Here is a 21,042-nt window from a genome sequence, read left to right on the forward strand (position 1 = left end):
TTTAATTTGCAGCCCAACTCGTAATAAACAACACCCTTTGATTCCCCAAGATACTTAGAAGGCCCTCATCTGCTCTTGTGATGCCCTCTCAGAAGTCATGCACCGTCACTTACTGGTATACAGTACAAGTACCTGCAAATCAGCCCCTCCCTCTGCTGATAAAAACTAACCCAGCCCCGACCCTGCAGATCTGGGAGAGGTGCCCCAGGTCTGAAATTTTCAAGTGTCCAAAACAGGAAATCAGGACCGAACACACCGAGTCACCAATGAGTCTGTGCTAAACTGGGTTTTCCGTGTGGTTCTATTAATAGGTGATTTTATAGAGAGCATGTGAATGGACATGACAGAGAGACGCACAGAGGATTTGTGTGATGGTTTTGCTGACCAGACTGTCTCTGTGTTTTCAGGTGTCCAGAGTGAGATGCAACTGGTGGAGGCTGGGAGAAATGTGAGATAAACTCAAGCTTTCTGCTTCTTGGATTAGTAGGACAGAATCATCACTTCCCACAGGAGAGGCAGGGTCCCGTGGAAAGGTACTGTCAGCTCAAGGAGCTGACACACTAGGAGGCGTGGCCTTCAGCTAAGCTAAAGTTGACACACTCTTGTTCCCTGTTCCTAATTCACCCTCCCCTTGACCTTGCAATGAAATTCCTTATGCCTTGCCTGTATAAATGAATGCACACAGTTGCCAGGGAGTTTTCTTCCTCATCAGGGGAAAGGTTCCTCCTGGCCTCAGCTGCCTGCATCCTGTCTCCTGTCCTTCATCCATCCCCAACTGTCCTCCTTCCAGTGTTCCAGTAGCTGTGCAGGTCGCTGCAGTCCTTGTGGGTTTCTAGCTGTAAATTTTGAGCAAACAGATGGCCTCAACTTGGCCCAAGGTGGTTTCCTTCTAGTACAGTAACTGTTGCTTATATAAACTATGGCAAACATCACAAAGAGGTGAATTAATTTCAAAAACAGATACCATCCCTAGTGGACACTTTTCTATCTCTTTTTTAGAAGTTGGTTGTTGGACAGGAGCTCAAACTTAAGCTCAAATGTATGGTATTTTCCCCCAACCCTTTTATTGGGAGTACTTACAGATATCATTCCAATCCATAGTTTAATCACATGAAACAGTATTGTAAGATTGCTGCTACAATCAATTTAAAAACATCTCTTCCTTTTTGAACTCCTTGATATCTGCTCCCCTTTACCTGTCCTCACTCAACAACAGCCCCCAACCCCCAGGAATCTTTATTGTATTTGTTGACTCTATAGGTTCATCAATCGTGGGTTTCATATAATGAAAAACAGAAAATCATGTAACAACAATAGATGCAGGATGCTCACAATGACAAAACACATCAGAGATAAACTCCACTATGAAACTAACATAGTCACTAACACACACAAAATATTGAAAATCAAAGCAGGCATAAAGTGTATCAGAGAGAGGATCAAATGACAAGGTTTTAACAGTTCAAGTCTAGTTTATAATTTTGATCTCCTTTAGTCATCTCTCTAATACTCTGGTAATCAGCTTATTCCCATTCCTCAATTGTGAATAGAGGGAAATCACCAGAGGCTTATTTCCTTTGCAGATCTCACAAGTGTATCTTGGGCTTCCACTCTCATCCATAGCCTCCTGCAAAACAGAATCTCACAATTTAAGCTCTGATATTATTCCTTCCTTCATTCTTGGATTATATAATTTAAAATCCTTGGGTCATGAATGTTGGTGTGCTTCTTCCATGTGGACTTAGTTGACATCTGACTTAGATGCCTGCTTGTTTGGACACAAGCCTTTACGAACCCAGACGCTCTTCTATCTGATTGCCGGTACCATCTAATTTCGTCATCACACTTTTCTGTAGCACCATATTTTCTGTTTCCTTCATGAGGGCACTTATAGAGGAGGGCACTGTCATAGGAACTAATTGTTCTTAGATTGGAACTGGGATTTAGTGCAATCCCCAAATCTGTTCCTGGATCTATGTTTTGTTTTGTTTAATCTGCCTTTGGTTCCCCTTAGAGACATCTTTGTGAATTAATGGTTGAGAATTTTATTGATTATCACCTTGGAGCATAAGAATCTTCCGTTAATAGTGTCATTGATCAGAGCCCAATACCAATTTTTAAGACATTCTTGAGGGATGGATATTGGACCAGTGTAGCCTAACTGCCCATTACAATAGCTGAGTTATTCACCTGTACAGAATTAATCCTTACATGACTGGAAGCTATTTACACAAACAATGGGGTTGGTCATCAGGCAAAATTTATACTAATGCTCACTGACAATGTAAATCACAGGTCTGCCAGAATAATATATATCTGCCATAATAATAATAATATAAATCACAGGTCTGCCAGAATGAAAGATCAAGTAAGATATTAATGTACTAAGTCAATCTTAGTCTCACTACTGACAGTTCAAAGTCTTGGTAGAGCTCTTTACTTCCATTTGTGTAGGCCTCTTGGTTTCTTCTCGTTTTAATGATCTCTAATTCTCTCTGTACAGGATTGTGTTTCTTTGGATAAGTTTATTCATAGGTTTTCAACACTTTGTAGTTATTGTGGATGGTATTGTTTTCTTGATTTCTTTTTTTGTATCTTTCATCATTAGTGCACAGGGGTCTAATTGGTTTCTGCTGGTTAATTTTGTATCTTTCTACTTTACTAAATTCCTCAATTATTTCCAACAATTCCATTGTGGAGAACATGAGATTCTTTCTATATAAAATCATATTATCTGAAAATAGCGAGTGTTTCACTTCTTTGCCAAATTATGCTGGAGAATTCTACCATGCTTTCAGAAAAGAACTGTCACTATTCTACCCAACCTGTTCCAGAATATAAAAAGGGGTACTGACACCCAAACTTGTTCTATGAAGCTAGAGTAATCTTGATACCACAAACAGGCAAAAATCTCACAAAGAAAGAAAACTAAAAACCAAAATTTCTCATGAATATAGATGCAAAAGATCTCAATAAATTCCTGGCCAATAAAACTCAATAACACATAAAAATAATAATACATTCGGACGATGCTGGGAGAGTGGAGGGTGAGTGGGTTGGAAAGGGGGAACTGATTACAAGGATCCACATGTGACCTCTTCCCTGGGAGAGGGACAGCAGAGAAGGGGGGAAGGGAGACTCCGGATAGGGCAAGATATGACAAAACAACGATGTATAAATTACCAAGGGCATATGAGGGAGGGGGGAAGGGGGAGGGAGGAGGAAAAAAAAAAAGAGGACCTGATGCAAGGGGCTTAAGTGGAGAGCAAATGCCTTGAGAATGATTGGGGCAGGGAATGTATGGATGTGCTTTATACAATTGATGTATGTATATGTATGGATTGTGGTAAGAGTTGTATGAGTCCCTAATAAAATGTAAAAGAAGAAAAGAGAAAAAAATGATTAGGGCAAAGACTGTACAGATGTGCTTTATACAATTGATGTATGTATATATATGAACTGTGAAAAGAATTGTATGAGCCCCAATAAATTGTTAAAATTTAAAAAAAATTCATAAAAAAATAATAATACATTCAAATCAGGAGAATGATGGAAATTCCTCCACACAAAATTCTATATGAAAAATCAATTGCACACTCAATGGGGAAAACTGAAAATATTCTCACTGAAAAAGGAAAGCCTAAAAAGATGTTCCTTATCACCACTCTTTCTCAACATTGCGCTAGAAGAACTAGCCAGAACCATAAGACACCAAGAAGTCAAGGGAGTACAATTGTGATTTCTCTTTTCCTCTCCTTGTGGATTTGATGGATGTATTTCTGTGAGCTCATACAAGCTCATTGCGGCAATGTGTTCTTGGTCTGGTGATCCTTTTTCATTACGTAATGTCCATTCCAGTGTCTCATTGTCATTTATGTTGAAGTCTATTGTGTCAGAGATTAATATTGACACTCCTGGGAGTGTTTTTGTTTTGCTTTTTGGTTGCAATTAACTTAGTAAAAATTTTGTCATCCTTTGACTCCCCCATGTTTTTGTCTGTGAATAAGAGATGTATCTCTCAAGGCATCAGATGGATCTTGTTCTCTGTTCTCTGTACCTGTTTGGCACCCTTGGCCTTTGGTTGGTGCATTTAGTCAATTGATATCCAGTGGTATGGATTCTAAATATAGGTTAGTTTATGTCATATAGTTTGTGTTTTGGTATTTACCTTCAGGGGAGGTGGGCAGAGTTCATTCAAGTATCTCTTTCCCAACTAGATCTGTATTTTGTCTGGCACTGTTTTCAGTATGTTGACTTCTAGGTTGTGTTACACACTGTGGTGGAAATATGCTAGTGTGTAGGAGTTTTACTTATTTTCTGACCATAGAGATCTGGGTAATATATTTTTAATGTTTTTATTATATATATTTTTAAGGAATTCTATTTTTCTTGTTTGAAATACCTTTATTTCTCCTTCATATTTGATGTGTATCTTTGCTGGACATAGGGTTCTTAGTTGACAATGTTTTTCAAATTTTGGTATATATTTTTCAATTTTCTTCCTTCTTGCATGGTTCCTAAGGAGAGGTATGGGATTGCCTATTTAACTTTTAGGTGATGGCTTATTTATTGCTCTGACTGTCCTCGAGATTCTCCCCTATTCCTTGAGAGAATTTGGATGATTTGTCTATTATATGTCTTGTTTTAGGTGTTATGAGGATCTAACATTTTTGATGTCCCACATCATCTTCAGACTTCCTTCAGTTCTCTAGCGTTTTTGTTTCACTGATTCAACTTTCATATTCTTCCATTTTATTGCTCAGTTGATGTAACCCTCACTTTATTTCTGTTATCTCATTGTTTAGCTTCTAGATTCCTTTTGGGTGTGTGGTTCTTAGTATCTCAATTTCTTGTTTTTCAAGATTTATCCCTAAATCTCTGTACAGTACTGTGTTAATCTGGGTAAACTAGAGTAACAAATTCATAGACACTCATATGTGTATAAGAAAGAACTTTATATACAAGAACTGTTGAATGTTGAGACATCCCAGCCCAGTTCAGATCAAGTCCCTAAGTCTGATATTAGCCCATATGTCCAATACCCATCTATTAAGTTCTCTTCTGACTAATGAAACATGCAGTGATGCTGAATGCAGAACAAACACAGGCCAACTGGTGCAAAGTCTTGTGGATCCAGTGGTGGTAGAATCATCTCAGAGCTGGAAGGGGTCTCTACGTGGCTTCTCCAGTTCCCAGAGCATGGAGTCTATCAGCTTATTGCCATGTGTCTTGTCAGTAGAGCGTCTTCAAAGGAGTGAGCTGAGAGAGAGTGTTTCTCCCACCTTCAAGGAGGAAATCAGGAGTTCACAGAATTCTCAGGAGAAGGCAATGCCCACACAGAAGCCTCACTGGCTAAGATCCGATTGACAGACTAGACTTGACCCCTTCGCTCTTAATCCTCTCAGGTCCCAAATTGACACAAGATTATGGAACTACCGCAGGTAGTAAATAATGTTCTTTTATATTCTCTTTTTAGTAGTTCAATGTCTTTTTTTGTGTATTCCACTGGGATTGGGTAATCTTCAGTCGATGGCTTTTGTTGACCTTTATTTTTTGTGTGGTTATTACTGTTTGCTATAGTTCATGTTGCATAGTGCTCCAGCTGTAGATGTTGTACAGGGCTCTGGGTTATATAGAAGGGGATGGGTTGGGCCTTTGGGTTAGAGAAGGAAGATCAGTTGGGGTTGGAAATTATATTGTGATAGGATGAGGAAGAACTGATAGCTTTTGGTGGGTATACCTTATAGGACATATGAGCTCAAGAGTAGTGTTTAAATTAAACCTTACAGGCGCTCTCCCAGTGAGACCCCAGAAAGCATGGCTCCCGCCTGCTGTCCACCACTCAGGAGCCCAGGTCCTGACGCCGCACGTCCATGCGTCGCTCGCCTGGTTTCAGAGACAGAAACGCACTTGTTCTCCTCACTCACCGTCGTCCCGACAACTTACACTTACTTCCCAAAGGCTCCACCACCCCCACCGGTGCGTAAGATCCTCTTCAAACTCTTGCCCGCAGCATCTCCGGGCGTCACGGGGACGCTGCGCCTGACTACAGCAGCCGACAAAGGCCGAAATACACGCCAGACGCTGGCGAAACGCACTTCCGGCCCCTCCCTGCACAGACTTCGTGGAGGGTGCCATGCTTAGATACTTTCTGTACAAGAGGAAAGGGTGTGTGTATGTGTGTGTGTGCGTGTGTGTGTGTGTGTCCCGCTTGTTCTAATTTCATACACCTCATTTGCACGGCCTTACCCATTCTTTGTTGGGAAGGACAAAGCAGTGGACAGAAAGGCCATATAAAAGCAATCCATCACTCCACACTGGTTCATGAAGTTAGTCAATCACTTTCAAATATATATATATACAATCTTTCTGCTGTGAAATATCAACTAGTTTTGGAATTTATTGTCTGGGATCATTTAAATGATGATTTTACTGACTTTCATATATTTTTTCAACATATATATGTATATACATATACACACATACACAATTCTCACTATACTTTACATTTCTCATTAATACAGTCATGTCTAGCTAACACATGAAATGTGATCAATATAAATAAAAAACGATTGTAAATTTTAAGGTTTGTATTTTTAAATCATCACAAAGTAGTGTCATCAAGTTATTGCTAATTTATTTAGGAATAAAAACTCAGAAAAATTTAAGGCATTTTTAATAACCTGTGGGGAGATACGCATTTATGGTGTAGTTTAATTATTTGAGTAATTCACAGTGGAACAGATTTGCAACCAGCACAAAGGTGAGTACTATAAGCTGGAGGTCAGATATACCACTACCGTTCTCCAACTCCTTCACCATTTCTACACCCAAGAGTTCCCTGTACTTCACTCCCTGCTCAGCTGGGTTTGACAACTCCATCCACTAGCTGCACAGACTCACACCACACTCACAGGTATGTAGTTAATTGGAGGCTGGAAACAGGTTGTACATTGGGATGAAAATTAATTTGAAATCAGTACCTCAAGTGGGAAGAGAATATTTTGAAAATGATGATGGTGGCATATGTGTAAATGTGCTTGACACATTTGATGAACATATGGATTGTGATAAGAGATGTAAGAGTCCCCAAAAAAGTATTTTTTAAAAGAAAAATAATAATTTGAAAGTAACAAGATACAAATTGTATGTAGTTGGCGAACCTGGGGAGCTTTCGAAGCAGGTAAACCTTGGAACGGAAATATTCCCTGTTGATACAATTCTTGATCAGAGCATTGGACAGTTCTCTACCAGTGGGGTCTCTCTGCTGCTCACTGGTCTAACTCCAGGTCAGTACAGCAGTTCTGCATTCGGTCTCTGCACTAGCAACCTCTTTACTGCTATGTGACCTAGCTCACAGGCAGTGGATAGCAGATTTCTTAGCCCTTACCTGCTCTCTACATTGGGTAGCTCAGGTGCCAGAATCCCTGCCATCAGATTCTCTGCTACTAACTGGCCTGAAAGATCTTCTAGTCAGACCTCTCCACTGTACTACCTCTTGACTCATTACCTTTCTGCAATTACAGGATCAGATCATAAACAATTAAGTTTACAGACACGGTATCACATTTGTGACCATTCTGCTTACACATGGCTCTGTGTTATGGTCAACCTACTTCCCAGCCAGCATGCTTTCTGTCATCCAAATGACTCAACCACAACCATCACCCATTTGTTATTGTTACCTGCCATGAAGTTGGTTACGACCCCATAGTGAACTATACACAACAGAACAAAACACAGCACGGTCCTGTGCTTTCTTTACAAGTGTCCCCATGCTTCAGCCCATTGTTAGACACTGTCAGTCCATTTCCTTGAAGGCCTTTTTTTTTTCCATACCCCTCACTTCACTCCAAGTTAGATAGTTTGTTCTTTGAGCAGTCTCCGGTACTTTCAACTGTCTTCTTCAGGACCACAATTCAAATGGATAGATTTTTTTGGTCTTCCTTATTCAAATGCCAAACTTTTAAAACTCACATGCAAATCATTCTTCAGGCACTAGGTCAAAATTTCACTTTTGGGCACTGAAAGTTGTCAGTTCTCTTCAGCAGAACTCTAGGTCTCTTGGCAAAGCAGAGCTGTGGTCTAAAGATGCTATTGCTCTGTGTTCTCCTGTGCCAGGTGACAGTTCCCTAAGGTGGGAGATTCAGATATCTGACCTGGGTCTACAGGGATGGTTGTAACTGCAAGTAATTGAGAGACCAATTATCTTTATTTACAGGAGTGCAATCTCAGCAGTCGAGACCAGGATGGGTGAAGCCTTCCCAGAAGCAGTCCCTCACCTGCACTGTCTCAGTTTTCTCCATCACCAGTATTTCCTGTTGGAACTGGATCTGCCAGACCTCAGAAAAGGGACTGCAGTGGATGTGAGTAATATGCTGTGAGGGTAGTACAAGTTATAACCCATCCTTCCAAAGCCGACTCTCCATCACCAGAGACACACTGAGGAATCAGTTCTTCCTGCAGCTGAGCTCCATCAACGCTCAGGACAAGGCCATGGATTACTGTGCAAGGAGCACAGTGAGGGGATGTCAGTGTGAGCTCAGACACAAACCTCCCCTGCAGGGGAGACATGGGCAGCAGGGGTGCACAGGACCCACTGAGCACAGACACAAAGCCATAGACAGGCACAGATGAATGACAGGGAGGATTACGTGTTAGAATTAAGGCTTCCTCTCTTAGCTCTCAGCATCCCCTGGACAGTTTTTCTCTAAATTTCTCCTCACTGCAGGCTTAATAGGAGAAACTAGCATTCTCTGTTTGCAGTCCAAATATTAAAAGTGACCCTGACCTTTCACTGGCATCCCATATGATTCATTTTCCTTCTTGGCATACAGATTGTCATGGTTATTATCATTCTATCTGTTAATCAGAACTTGTTGAAGGGTCAGGTGTCCATCTGCTTTGCTCCCTCTGCAATGTGAGTAGTGACTGGTTGATTTTCTATGTCTGAGATAATTACTGTGGTGACATCTGGGGCTAAACTTGTGACATGTCATTAGAGATTCTTGCTACTCATTGTCTCGGTTTATGCAGACACAAGTGTTTCAGGCAGAGAGAGATCCCTAACATAGGGAACAGGGAAACTGGAATGACCTGTCTGATTGGAGGTGTCATTTTTGAGATTACTCTTTGGAGTCATAATGAAGCAAAAATTCAATGGAAGGAAACTTTGATAAAAAAATAGCAAATTTGTCACAAGAGGAAGAAATTGCAGACTAATATCTCAGAATGCTCTTTAGAATTGAGAATAGTGGGACTTCTCACATATTTTGAACCTGCGATCAGGGAATCTAGTTCCTAGAGAAGGATATCCTGTTTGACAGAGTGTCAATAAAATAGAAGAAAATGCTTAATTAGATACACAAACAGTGGCTACAAAATTGTTCTCTAGGAACAAGTGGGGATGGTCCAAGATGTGGCAGTGTATGTATTTTTCTGATGGACACAGAACCATGATGATTAAAGCTGACACAAATGCACCCAACATCTCTGATGCAGTGAGGTGCAGAAATTTTAGATTAATGCTGTTTAGTCAAGTAATTACCTAAAATAATAATATATTATAGTTTTTTTACATTCACAAAGTGTTAAATTATTTAATGTTTAACATTCAATACATATACCATTCTTTATTCAGTTCAGCTGTATGGCTATCAAATAATCAGGAAAACAACGTGCAATAAATACATAATAAATACTATACACAAATGAATATAACTGGGGATTCCACTGTCATCCAGTTTCCTGCAAAACAGAATCTCACCATTTAGACAAATGCAATCCCTCCTCCTCTTTGGGCAGTGATTCACTAGCCCTTACTCTCAGGCATCTCTGGGTGAGTGTAAATTGCCTGTTATTTGGTGAGCAGAATAGAGTGTAATCCTTCACAGAGGAACTCCATATAGACCAATGGAGTAAATTTTAAAGTAAGAATTATATGCTTATACAACTGAGGTAAACTTATTTTATATAAGAGTATTAAATCCTCTTAAGTGAAGTAACCATTAAATAAATGATTCTGTAAGAATTAGATTTCCACATGCAGAAGAATGAATCCTTGTATCAGATCATGTCCCCCACCAGCCACACACAGGCATACAACTAAAAATATCCAAAGATCTAAGCATGAACAATGAAGTCATTTTTAAGTAAGTATAAGACTGTGATTTAAAAGTTTTATTTAATGAAAAATAACCACATGACAGCAGAAGCAAGAAGCATAAATGACAAAGTGGGTTAAAGTCTGTCTTATCACAAACCTGGCTTGTCACCCAAGACCAGAGGCACAAGTGTGGGTAAAAATACTAATAATTATGGCTAACGGGGCTGTATAATCTTGGGTCAGTTAAATTAAGACATAAAAGTTAACTCAGAAGCTTATGATGAGTAAATTTTGTTATAAATTGTTAATCTTCAAAGACTTTTTTTTAACTAAGGAAATTGAACATGGAACACATGAATTTTTAAGAAAATGGAAACATGCAATGATGGGAACATGTGTGGATAGAAGAATTGTTCCCCATTGGGACATTTTGCTCACCTATTCTTTTAGGTATGAAGAGTTGTCCTCTGATAGTTTCACATGAAAATCTTTTTTTTTTCTTCTTTTTCTTTTTTTTTTCACATGAAAATCTTACAAATTTCACCCTATAGCATTGAAGTAGCCTACCTCAAATTCTTTGTTTTTTCCCCCTAAAAGCTCAAAGAACATGGACAAAGAGCATGAGGTGAGTTTCTGGGGGATACACAGCTGAAAATTTTAAGAATTCCATTTGTAGTTTTACACCTATAAAGTTGAGATAGCAATGATGTCTCTACCCACAATTTGTCTATTTATTAAAAAATGCAATAAAGTGATGTGTTCTCTCCATTTAGTATAGTAAAATTATACATATCTTATTTTACCCAGAATGCAGTGTCCTTCCAAAAGCACATCCAAAAATCATCACTGCCATTGACTCATTTCCTCTCAAAGACACAAGGGGAGAGAGTAGCACTGCCCCTGTAGGTGTGTTAGGGTGCAAATCTCAGTGGAAGTGGAAAGCCTCATCTTCCTCCAAATGAACCACTGGTGGTTCAAACTGCTGACTTTGTAATTAGCAGCCCAGTTCATCATAAACCACAGTCCCGAGACTCCCCATGATACTTAGGACATTCTCATCTGCTCGTGATGACCTTCTCAGGAGTCATGCACTTCATTTACTGGTGTCGACCCTTCCTTCTGCTGAGAAAATCACCCAGCCCTGGGAGAAGTGCCTCAACTCTGATTCCCAGGTGTCCAAATTCAATGATCAGCTCTGAACACAAGTCACCTTTGAGTGCTGATCCAGGTTTTCCTTGTTACTATGTTAAGAAGTGGTTTTACAGAGAACAAGCACGTGTGAATGTGCATGGTAGAAGACACAGTGGATGTGTGTGAGTTTTGCTGACCAGAATGTCCCTATGTTTGCAAGTGTCCAGTGTGAGATGCAACTGGTGGAGGCTGGGAGAAGCTGGAGGCAAACTCTTGGGGGGCAAAACTGTCTACTTCTTGGACTAGTAGGGCAGGATCATCATTTCCTTCGGCTGAGGCAGGGCCCCATGGAAGGGTGCTGACAGGTCAAGGAGCGGATACAACAAGTGTCGTGTCCTTCACCTAAGAGACAGTTGACAGTTCCCCCTCTTGTTCCCTGTAAAACCGCTGAAGCACAATAATCTGCAGATCAGCTATGCTTCCTCTTCCCAGCTTCCCACACCCCTCGACTAGCCATGAAATTCCGTATGCCTTGTCTGTATAAATTAATGCGCTGCAGTTGCCGGGAAGTCTTCTTCCTCATCAGGGAAAAGGCTCCACCTGCCTCAGCTTCTTGTATCAGGTCTCTTGTTTTTCTTCCATCCCACACCATCCTCCTTCCTGTGTTCCAGGAGCTGGGCAGGTTGCTGCAGCCCTTGTGGGTTTGCAAATGTAAACTTTGAGCAATGAGTTGGCCCCAATTTGACGCAATGTGTTGTTGGCAGTAGCCTGGTTTCTATCTAATAAAGTCACTATTATGTATAGATCCGAAGCCAAACATCACAAAGAGGCAAATTCATTTCAAACACAGTCTGAGGAGGGGGCTAAACCATTTTAAATAGCACGAAGGTAGCAGAGTTTATTTTTTTCTTTGCCCTTTTAACTGAGAGGCAAGTCTAACTCTGGCAAACAAAATGATCCAAGGCTGCGGTGAAAAGGTCCAAAGGTCCTGACACAGGACAGAGACATCATTTCTTTTTTTAAACATTTTATTAGGGGCTCATACAACTCTTATCACAATCCATACATATACATACATCAATTGTATAAAGCACATCCGTACATTCTTTGCCCTAATCATTTCAAAGCATTTGCTCTCCACTTAGGCCCTTTGCATCAGGTCCTCTTTTTTTTCCCCTCCCTCCCTGCTCTCCCCTCCCTCATGAGCCCTTGATATTTTATAGATTGTTATTTTGTCATATTTTGCCCTATCCAGAGTCTCCCTTCCCCCCCTTCTCTGCCATCCCTCTCCCAGGGAAGAGGTCACATGTGGATCCTTGTAATCGGTTCCCCCTTTCCAACTCACTCACCCTCCACTCTCCCAGCATCGCCCCTCACACCCTTGGTCCTGGAGGTATTGTCCACCCTGGATTCCCTGTGCCTCCAGCTCCCTTATGCACCAGTGTACAACCTCTGCCCTATCCAGTCCTACAAGGTAGAATTCGGATCATGGTAGTTGGGGGGAGGAAGCATCCAGGATCTGGGGGAAAGCTGTGTTCTTCATCGGTACTACATCGCACCCTGACTGACCCATCTCCTCTTCTGAACCCCTCTATGAGGGGATCTCCAGTGGCCGACACTTGGGCCTTGGGTCTCCACTCTGCACTTCCCCCTTCATTCACTATGGCATATATATATATACACACATATACATACATATACACACACACACACATATATATATACTTTTTTTTTGCATGATGCCTTATACCTGGTCCCTTTGGCACCTTGTGATCGCACAGGCTGGTGTGCTTCTTCCATGTGGGCTTTGTTGCTTCTGAGCTAGAGGCTCATACAACTCTTATCACAATCCATTCATACATCAATTGTGTAAAGCACATTTGTATATTTGTTGTCCTCATCATTCTCAAAAGATTTGCTCTTCACTTAAGGCCCTGGCATCAGGTCCTATTCTTTCCCCTCCCTCCCCACTCCCTCATGAACCTTTGATAATTTATAAATTATTTTGTCATGTATTCCCCTATCCGACGTCTCCCTTCATCCACTTTTCTGTTGTCCGTCCCCAGGGAGGAGGTCACATGTAGATCGTTGTAATCAGTGCCCCCTTTCCAACCCACCCTCCCTCTGCACTCCCAGGATCACCACTCACACCACTGGTCCTGAAGGGCTCATCCACTCTAGATTCCCTGTCTTTCTGGTTCCTATCTGTACCACGGTACATCCTCTGGTCTAGCCAGACTTGCAAGGTAGAATTGGGATCATGATAGTGGGGTGAGGATGAAGCATTTAGGAACTAGAGGAAAGTTGTATTTTTCACCATTGCTACATCGCACCGAGTCTCCTCCCAGAAATCCTTCTGTAAGAGGATCTCAAGTGGCCTACAAATGGGCTTTGGGTCTCCACTGTGCACTCCCCACCCCCTCAGTCACTATGGCAAGATTTTCTGTTCTGATGATGCCTGATACCTGATCCCTCCCTTCAACACCTCATGATCGAACAGGCTGGTGTACTTCTTCCATGTGGGCTTTGTTGATTCTGTGCTAGATGGCCGCTTGTTTACTTTCAAGCCTTTAAGACTCCAAACACTATCTCTTTTGACAGCCGAGCACCATCAGATTTTTTTTTGCCACATTTGCTTATGCAGCTATTTGTCTTCAGCTATCGTATCATGGAGGTGAACACACAATGTTATGATTTTTTTGTTCTGTGATACCTGATAACTGATCCCTTTGGCACCTTGTGAACACAGGCTGGTGTGCTTCTTCCATGTGGACTTTGTTGCTTCTGCGCTAGACGGCCGCTTGTTTACCTTTTAGCCTTTAAGACCCCAGATGCTATATATTTTGATAGTCAGGCACCATTAGCTTTCTTCACCATATTTGTATATTCACCCGCTTTGTCTTCAGCGGTTGTGTCAGGAAGGTGAGCATCATAGAATGCCAATGTAATAGAAGAAAGTATTCTTGCATTGAGGGAGTACTTGAGTGGAGGCCCAATGTCCTGCTGCCTTAATACTAAACCTATAAATATATGCACATAGATCTATTTCCCCATCCTCATATATAAATATATTTGCATATGTACATGTTTTTATCTAGACCTCTATAAATGTCCTTTGCCTCCCAGCTCTTTCCTCTATTTCCTTTGACTTTCCCCCTGTCCCACCATCCTGCCCAGTCCCCACCAGGGTTTCAGCAATTCCTCTTGGTTACATTACCCTTGATCATGCCCTACCAGGCCTCCCACACCCTCCTCACGACTGATTTGGATCACTTCTTGTTCCCTTGTCCCTGGCTTTGTTAACACCACTACCTTTCACCCCACCTCCCCCTCTCCCATGTCCCCCGGAACTGTCGGTCCCATTGTTTTCTCCTCGAGATTATTCGTCCAGCCTATCTTATTTAGACAGACCTGAGAATATCATGCACAAAAACAAGACAGAGCAAAACCAAACAACAATAGACAACAAAGCAACAACAACAAAACAATGACAAAAAAACCAACAAAGTACAAGAAAGAAAAGCTTGTAGTTAATTCAAGGATCATTTGTTGGTCTTTAGGAGTGTTTTCCAGTCCAGTCTGCTGGGACACCATGCTCTGGCCCCAAAGTTTACCTTCAGCATTCCCTGGGGACCTCGCTGCTTCATTCCCTTGCTGTTCTGTTGCACCCCCTTAGTGTTTTGCCTAGTTGTGGTGGGATCAGATCGGGTGCAATTCCCACACTATGTCTCTGTTGTTGTCCCCTGTAGGGCTATGGGTCAGTGAGGGGCGTCATGTCTCATAGTGGGGCTGGTCATGTGGTCCTCTCTGTGGACTGACTGTTCTAATTGGGAACATCATCCTCACGCCCTGGTTGGCCAGATGTGCTCAACTCTCTCCTCCTCTCCCTTCATCTGCTCCCGTGTGCTCTGATTAGATATGTCCCTCTCCAAAAGCTGCAGATTCAATGCTGTCCTTTGAAATAAAAGTTTCTGGTGGGAGGATCAGATGTCCACTTAGTTGAAATTGGGGCCAGACTCCCAGGCTTATCCACTGGTTCCCTACTCCAACGCCGACATGTTGCATTCACATCTTGGAGCACTGGGTTGAAGTGTGGTTCCTTTTTCCCTGTGGAGATATAAACCATACCCTCCCATTGGGTGGGTTAGTGCCCTGTGCCCCCGCTACCCATTTATTTTCTATTACTTTTTTTTCCTTTTGCCCAGCTATTTTTTAGGTGTCTACCATGCGTACCCCTGTATTTGGTCTGGTCCCTGCCATATTACCTGGTCCTCACCCCAGGAATGTTTGTATACAGTAGCTTTTTCCCTATGGCCCTTTTGAATTTTTTTTTTAAAGCTTACCTCAGCAGACTCATGTGGTACTTGTCCTTTTGTGCTTGACTTACTTTGCTTAGCATGATTTCCTCCAGTACTTCCCATGCAGCGTTGTGCTTATACATTCATCACTGCTTTTTAGCGATGCATAGTACTACGTTTATGTATATACTACAGTTTTTTAATCCAATTGTCACTTGATGGACATTTGGGTTGTTTCCAACTCAGCATTTGTGAACTGTGCCACAATGAACATTGGGGCACAGATGTTTGGCCTTGGTTTGTTTCTTGCCTCTTCTGGGTATATGTCCAGTAGGGGGATTGCTGGGTCATATGGTAACTTGATTTCCATCTATTTAGATATCGCCAAATCAATTTCCATAGGGGCTGTACATACTTACAGGTCCACCAGCAATGGATGAGAGTTTCTGTCTCTCCACAGCCCCTCCAACACTTGTTGCTTTCTGATTTTTTCAATTGGGCTATCTTTGAGGGTGGTAGGTGATACCTCATTGTTGTTTTAATTTGCATTTCTCTTATGACTAAAGATCCAGAACATTTTCTCATATGTTTTTTGGCCATTCGGATTTCTGCCCCTGTGAAACTTCTATTCAGGTCCTTTGCCCACCTTCTCAAGTGGGCAATTAGTTTTTTGGGGGTTTTTGAGGGGAAGCTAGTAGAGTATTGTAGATTTTAGTAATAAGGCCTTTGTCTGATGTGTCATTGCTAAAGATGTTTTCCCAGTCTGTGGACTCTCTTATTACTCTCTTGGTGAATTCTTTCGATGTACACAGGTGTTTTATCTTCAGTCTATCCCATTTGTCAATTTGTGCCTATTTATTTGTGTCTTTCCCTATTTATAATAGCCTATATATTCCCTGTGCCAAAGTTCTCAAGCTGGTCCCAAATCCCTCATTGATGGCCCTAATAGTTTGTGGTTTAACTTCAAGGTCTGTGATCCACCTTGAGTTTATTCTTGTGCATGGAGTGAGATAAGGGTCATGCTTCATTTTTGTGTAGGTAAATATCCATTTTTTCCAGCACCACTTGTTAAAGAGGGCATCTGTTTCCCATTTGATATTTCTGGGCCCGTATCAAAGATCAGTTGTCTGTATGTTGATGATTTTATTTCTGGGTTTTCAGTTCTTTTACATTGGTCTGAGTATCTGTCATTGTCCCAATACCATGTGGTTTTGACAACTGTGGCTATATAGAATGTGCTAAAGTCAGGTAAAGCAAGCCCTCCTACTGTGTCCTTCTTGAGAAGTTCTCTGCCAATTCTTGGCTTCTTCCCTCTCCATATGAAGTTGGCATTTAGTATTTCCATTTCTTTAAAGAAAGATGAGGGTAATTGTATCAGGATTGCATTAAACTTATATAGTGCCTTTGGCAGAACTGACATCAAAATAATTCAATAAGAGAATTAACAATTATCTCCTGGACTGGAAAACAATCATGACCAATGACATAGGGGCAATTACATACCTCTAAAACACATAGAATGATGCAAGACTTTAATAAGAAAAAACCCTCAAATAACTCAACAATAAAGGCAGTAAAACATTATACCTAGACAGTTAACCAAAACAGGCATCCAAATGTCAAATAGACCCATTAAAAATGTTCCTGATCGAGTGAGCGCTCGGCTTGCAGCAACCATAGAAAATGTTCCTGATCATGAGCCATACATAAGATGCAGATACGAAAAAAAGTAGATATATCATTTTACATTGAAAATGGTAGCCCATGAAAAGAAAGAAAGAAAAACAGAAATAAATGTATCGGAGAAGAAGCAGAGAGATTGGAACTCTCAGACTGCTGCTGGTAGTTCTGTCCAACTGCTCTGCAAAGTGATATGGTGATACCACAAACAAATGGGACAATAAATTGCATGCACTCCAGCAATGCTATTAGTGGGTATACTAAGACCACAAATTAAAGATAGAAATATGAACGCCCATGTTAATCAAAGTACTCTTCAAAATATCAAGAAATTGGCAATAACCAAAAGCCAATGAATAGAAGATTGGATAAAGCAACTTTGGTACATACACACAATGGGATACTATATATGTGTAGGAAATACTGTAACACCGACAAAGCTCATCACTACACAGACAGACCTACAGAACACTATGCTGAGTTAAAGTAGTCCATCTCAAAAGGACAAATATTGCATGAGACCACTATCAGCATAAACACCAACCCAGAGTCTGAGACCTGCTCTCAGATTAGGCAATCATTTCATATGATGCTCCAGGCAATGTTGTTACATGACTCTAATGTTTATCACTCTATGACATTTATATCTCAAAAATATAAAATGAAAATAGTGCTTCAATGGGAGCTCCACCTAGGATGGGGACATTTTGGCATTTAGGAGGAAAAGAGAAAGACCAAATAACTCTTGCAATGCAGCAGCAGCCTAGGGTTAGCTCAGCTCAATTTAATAGTATAACTTAATTTGCTGTTATTAAAAGAATGGAAATAATCCATTGGATTTAAAGCTGGTATATCCTGGTATGGGAGGCGCAGGTGACTGCTAACCCAAAGTCATGGGCTTCAGAGTATGATCCAAGGATTTCAAATGGTAAAGACAAATTCAGAGGAAGGAATGTTCTTAGAGGTTCAATCCGTGGGTATCAGAGTTGAAGTTCTTTCTTTGCTTCTTTTGCTTGGCTTTGCACTCTCCAGAAACAAACATAAAAAATCCCCAAACCCCATTTGCCTTTCCAGCACTCTCAGCTGCATTCAGGGTTATTATATGTGATGATTGTTAGTTTTGTGATGGGGCTTTGCTAAAGGGAATGGTGATTAATCTAATCTTCTGACTTTGTATCATTTTTAAGGGAGCACTGTGAACCAAAGTCTGGGTTGGGACCTTAAAAGTATCCATGTCTCTCCCTCAGGGGCATTATGGGCCCAGTAGAAATTTCTGACCCTCATCCAGGATAGAGCTTCTTTTTCTTTTTTTCCCTCATCCTCCCCCCGACACCCATCTTTCCCCACAGTTACAGTTTACCACATGTGATCATGACATCCTGTTTTGGTGTCAATCGCTTATACACTTAGGCAATTATATCTTATGGATGTCAGGGGGTATATTATTGGGGAAATATTGCTCCCTCTGTTCCTCTTGGTGTCTATGTGGTTTAATGAGTGCAGTAATCTCATATAATCGGATATCATGTTTTTCCAAACACTACAATGACTAGCTATGGCCCCAGGACACTCATACCTTTCCCTCAGGTATCTTTATAATGAAAGCATCTCCCAAAGAACACATTAGTCTGCTGATGAAGAGCAGCCTAGCCTAACCTTTAAACTCTAGGAACGAGAGTGCACAGCAATGGGCTGCCCAGGTCTCCCTATTCACTGAGCACGTATGATTATGCACAGGTCCTACTGGAGTTTGTTGATCTAAGGTTCTCTGGTGGTAATTATAAAAAAGGAAGAAAAGATGATGAACAAGATAAACAGTGGATATGTGTGATAGTTTCCTGGACAGGATGTCTTTGTGTTTCCAGATGTCTAGGGTAAAGAGCAGCTGGTAGAGTCTGGGGGAGACCCAAGGCTGACTAAACAATGTCTGAGACTCTCCTGTCTCTGCATTTACCAGCAGCAGTTATGACATGGATTGCATCAGCCAGCTCCAGGGAAGGGCCTGCAGTGGGTCTCAATTACTAGTACTAATGTTGGTACTACATCCTATATAAGCTCAGTGGGTGGCTAACTGGCAGTCACCAGAGACAGTCACAAGAACATTCCCCATATTCATATAGGCAGGCTCAATGTTAAGGACATAACCTGTATCACCAAAACAGAGACACAGTAAAGGGAATCATTAAACGTTTATACATAAATCTCCCTACAGTGGGATACTGGACTACAGTGATTGCTGAGGGCCCTCAGGCCCAGGGCTCAGTTCAGCAGACCAGAGAGGAGTTAAAAGCTGGCTTCCTGTCTGTGTGCGGGGCTTCCTCTCTAGCTCACCATTTCCCTTGAGGATCTCTCTAGATGTGTGATTTTGTATCAAACACTAAAAGCCACACACGGAGGCACATCATGCAGAGGGAACAAAGCAAAGCTGAAGGACCTGTCAGCTCTGATGCAACCCTGTCCCAGTAACTGATACTAGGAGGAGAGGATATAGGATGGTTAAGATTTCCCTAAATTTTGCTCAGTGCAGGGTAGACCAGCAAGAGCATAATGGTATCCTCAAGCTATAATTGCTCATCATATCTGGCAGGTGGGTCTAAAAAACTGGTGGCCTAAATCATGCTACCATCCTAAGCCACTGACTGGGAATCAGGACAGAAGAAGTGATTGGTTTCAGAGGACACATTTGGGGCCCTTGGAATAGTGTGCTCCTGTGCTTGAAGCAAGGAGAGGTGCTTATTCCTGAGTAAAACTCTACACTTTCCCTTGTGGGGCTGAGTGTATATAAATACCCAAAGTATGTATAATGTGTCAGCTCTTAAGAGACCATGTTAATTTAAATAATTTCATTTCATAACTTTAATTTAAATATAAGTGAAAATAAATAAATTTTAATGTAACTTTCATTTTATTAGCTCATGAATTTCAGGAGACACCTAAGTACCATGTTGGGGGGAAGCTCAGTCCAAAGGAGAGATCCAGATGCTATAACAAGGTCCTGGCTCTCAGCCCCGTATGCATTCCTAGCTTACAACCAGGCCAGCATGCCAGACTTAAGACAAAGCCATCTTGGAAGAAAAGGCTCCATTAATCTGCTGAGCTTTTCAATTGGGCACTAGATAAGATCTGGAATGGAACCATCTCCTCCATGCCATTTTTTAGGCACAGAGGCAGAAAAACAGAAACAAAATTCGAATTTTTAGCTGCAAAGCTTTATTCTTATTTACCAATTAGCTGAACACAGCCAGTGTAAATTTGATTGTATACTCCTTTGCTCATATTTTAGATCATTTTGACATTCCAGAATTTTGAGGTACTTAGTGCATCTGAGTAAATGACTGACCAAATCCAACCCCATGTTTGGTGCACTGGAAAACAAGCCCAGTACATCTGAGTTCAGAGTCCAAAATGTTCCTGGATAGTTCAGGGAGTACTCATGAGCTCATTCAGCATATGTTCAGTAGACCCGACAGGAAAGTTATGTGCAGACAGATAATGTAATCAGGTGACACTGAAGCACTTCCATACTAACCACTGTCATGAAATGAACTGAGATGACCATGGCAGTTACAGTCAGACAGAACGGTGACTTGGACTAATGTGCAGCTACATTCACAGGATGGAACTTAAAACTGGCCAGCCAACAAGAAGTAGAGATGCTATGAGTTGCGAGTTTGCTGAAATGACGACAAAGTGATGTCATGTTAGTCTGCATTTGAAAAGTAAACTAACTCAAATGACCTCCAAATGATCAATAATAATGTCCTGTGCTTGAATTCTTGGATTTTGGTGAAATTTATGATTCTTTTTTGCAAAGCAATGGCTGCTTCC

General features: G+C 41.2%; 1 protein-coding gene across 1 annotated transcript in view; it reads left to right on the forward strand.

Moving 5' to 3' along the window:
* The window catches only part of LOC142422177 (uncharacterized), a 76,250-nt gene that overhangs the window by 52,269 nt on the left and 2,939 nt on the right, over positions 1–21,042 (forward strand). Inside the window, exons 7-8 of the transcript XR_012779061.1 lie at positions 408–533; positions 8,222–8,366. The gene's annotated coding sequence lies outside the window, so the exon portion shown is untranslated. The remainder of the gene's footprint in view (positions 1–407; positions 534–8,221; positions 8,367–21,042) is intronic.

Source organism: Tenrec ecaudatus, chromosome 12 (assembly GCF_050624435.1).
Source record: "Tenrec ecaudatus isolate mTenEca1 chromosome 12, mTenEca1.hap1, whole genome shotgun sequence".
NCBI lineage: Eukaryota > Metazoa > Chordata > Mammalia > Afrosoricida > Tenrecidae > Tenrec > Tenrec ecaudatus.